This window comes from Crocodylus porosus, unplaced genomic scaffold (genome assembly GCF_001723895.1).
Source record: "Crocodylus porosus isolate Cpor-Errol unplaced genomic scaffold, CroPor_comp1, whole genome shotgun sequence".
Classification (NCBI taxonomy): domain Eukaryota; kingdom Metazoa; phylum Chordata; order Crocodylia; family Crocodylidae; genus Crocodylus; species Crocodylus porosus.
In genome coordinates, this window is record NW_017728906.1 from 201,450,228 (window position 1) to 201,453,274 (window position 3,047).

The 3,047-nt window shown below is 53.7% G+C and overlaps 1 long non-coding RNA gene across 1 annotated transcript; it reads right to left on the reverse strand.

Annotated features, from left to right (window-relative positions):
- Positions 1-2: 2 nt before the first annotated feature.
- Positions 3-2,832, reverse strand: LOC109306885. The gene is made up of 2 exons (XR_002100133.1): positions 2,294-2,832; positions 3-980 (listed from the first exon to the last, which is right to left on the reverse strand). It is a non-coding gene; the product is annotated as an uncharacterized LOC109306885 (long non-coding RNA).
- Positions 2,833-3,047: the final 215 nt, after the last annotated feature.

The following is a 3,047-nucleotide window of genomic DNA, read 5'->3' on the forward strand; positions in this document are numbered from 1 at the left end:
TGGCCAGGTGGGAGGATTGGGTGAAGCTCTTCCCACACTCAGAGCACTGATATGGCTTCTCCCCTGTGTGGATGCGCTGGTGCCGCGCCAGGGTGGAGGAGTGGGTGAAGCTCTTCCCACACACAGAGCAAGGATGACGCTTCTCCCTTGTGTGGATGCACCTGTGCTTAGCCAAGCTGCAGGGGTGCCTGAAGCTCTTCCCACGCTTCGTGCAGCAGTGTGGCTGCTGCCTCCTCCGCACACACCGCTGCTGGGACAGGCCTTGCCAGCTGATGAAGTTCTTCCTGCACTCGGTGCAGCGGTGCGTCTTCCTCCCCAAGTGCATGCGCCGGTGCTGAATGAGGGAGAAGAAATGGGTGAAGGTCTTACCACATGTGACACAGTGGAACTGATACTTCTTGCTCTGCACATCCTGGGTTTTGAGCAGCTCCAAGCTGCGCACACAGCTCTTCCCCCTTTTGGTGGAGCAGTGGGGGAGCTGTCCAGAATGGATCTGGTGGTGAGCAGCCAGGGTTGAGAGGTAGGTGAAGCTCTTCCCACACGTGGCGCATACATGGGGCTTCTCCCCAGCGTGCCTTATCTTGTGCAGAGCCAGGAGTGAAGGGCAGCTCAGACTTTTCCTGCACTGAGGGCAGAGGTGGGCTCTCCCCCTGCGTTTGGTGGTGGGCTTTTGCTTCCCTCTGAGACCCCCTGCACTGCCTTGGTTTGCATGCAGTGTCTCTCTCCAGTGGACTTTTGTGTTCTGCCTCTTCAGGTGTCTCAGCACGACATATTTGTCCCTGTACCTTGGGCTTGTTCTGGCTTCTTTCTCCTGCTACATTCTCCTGCTTTTGGGGCAGGACCCTTGTGCCATTGCTCCTTCGCTGGGCTCAGGGAAGTCACCTCACCCATACTCCCTAGCGAAGCCCAGGGTGGCTCCAGCTTTCCAGGCCCTTCCTCAGGAGCCTGCTCCTCGGTTCTGCTCAGCAACCAGGCATGTCCTGCATGGGAGGAAGAAACACCAGATTAGTCCCTGCCCTGCTGCCAAGGGGCAAGCACTGCTATTCCTTCTGCTGGGATGGGCCTCAAAGCAGGACAGGACTTGGCACTTGTGTTTCCTCAAGAAAACTAAGTGCTGGGGGTGAGGCAGTGCCCGGTCCTTATGCCAGTCTCATCTTCCCTATTCGGTGGATGTAAGAGGCAGACTCTCACCGTTTATGAAAAAATGAGGATCTCTAAGGGCTGCTGTTGATTCGGGGGAGATGGTGCTGAGCCCTCCACCTGACTGGGCTGACATGCTCCACAAGCCCCAGTGCTTTGGTGAGACCCATCTGCAATGCTCACTCTTGGAGTATCTGCAGAGTGGCTACAGAAAATGGTACATCCCTGGAGTATGGCCTCCTGGGCCTCACCAATATCAGTCACACCGAAGATTGGGAAGGGCAGATGGACCGTTTGTTTGTATTGTCATCCTTTTGTTGGTTTCCTTTTCACCTTTAGCATTTCTCTTAGCATTTCTCCAGTATCTCACAGGGCAGAGGGGCACTGGTAGTGCTCCAGTGACACCAAACAATCCATTTGAAACAACAAGGAAAGTGTTGCCCTTATATAGAAGGGGCAGAATTACCGAGAACATGTCTGGCCCCAAAAACCCTGATCATGGGATGTTTGATCTAAACAGTCATCTTAAACAATAAAGAAAACCATCATTTGAGTACTGGAAGAGCTTAAAATATTTACCCATAATTATCACTGGTGAAAAACTGTTCGGCTGGTGAGGAACTTGAGGATTAGGCAATTTGGCATGAGAAAGTTATTGAAGTAGTGGACAAACAAAGGACGAGGGTGTTGTGTGCATGCTCTTACTCTGGGGAGTTGTGGGGCGGTTATGCAGTTCCTACGTGAACAGCGGGAAAGCCAGAAACAAACATCTCCCACACCCAGTGCAGGACACGAGGCTGGCACCACCAAAGCTCGCTGCTGTAATGTCTAATGGAGCCACTTGTCCGGTCGTATTACAGGCACGAAACTTGTAATAATTACTATTACAGTTAACTGGATATTAAATCAGGAAGGGGCCACGTCAAATACTGGGGGTCTTTGGCAAAAACAAGCCTCTAGGTAACAGTTTCTACAGTTTGAATTTCAGGGAGTGGAACAAGACCTGTCTGCACACATGACAGCATCAGCTATTTGAGGTCAGCACCCTGGGATGGCAGCACAGGGCAGGTCTGCAGTTTCCAGGCTCCCTTTCACCCTCGGCAGGGAGCATTTGTGAGAGGGGAGTTGGGTGGAGGGGACAGCCACAACTCACCTGGCCACAGGTCCTCCGACCTCAAGATTGCCCCACGGTCCCCATCATCACAGACCCACAGCTCCACCTGTCCTCGCTAGATGCAGCCGATCAGGTCAGGGGCAGGGCCTCGATATCCTGCTTGGGCAGTGGTTAAAGAGAGTTTATGCACTGATACTGGATGCAGAATAAGCAACTGAAATTTGGGGACTGGAGCCAATGAACTCAAGGATTAGACTAAGGATGTGAAGGACAAGGGAGGATGGACATTTAGGCTGAAAGGGAAGGCATAGCAGGAAGAAGAGGATGGTCCTTTTCATCCAGGTGTTGGACATATGGTCATAGGAAAGCAAACACCAGTGTAAATCCAGACAAATGAGTGGAAATGAGTTTGGACAGGACACACTAGGCAAGAGAGGGAGGAAATCAGAATAACTGCCCAAGGAACAGCTGGTAGTGCATTTTGAGGCACAATGAATGGCAAATGATATAATCATGGAGAAGGCAAAGGGAAATCATGTTATCAAGGGGGAAGACTCCAAGGAAGGTGGCTGGATCCACCCTGGGTCTGTGCCCATCTGCCCCCACGTCCTGGAGCGGGGGCACGGTGCGCAGGGCGTTTGCAGCAGGCCGGGAGCTGGGGATTGCAGCTGGGGGCCGGGGAAGTTTGCAACCCCCCATCCCACCCCCCGTGCTCCCTCCACGGGGCCGGGCTGGGGGCCAGGCTCCCGCCACTCTTGCCTGCGGGGTGTGGGGCTCGGAGCCGGGGGCAGCA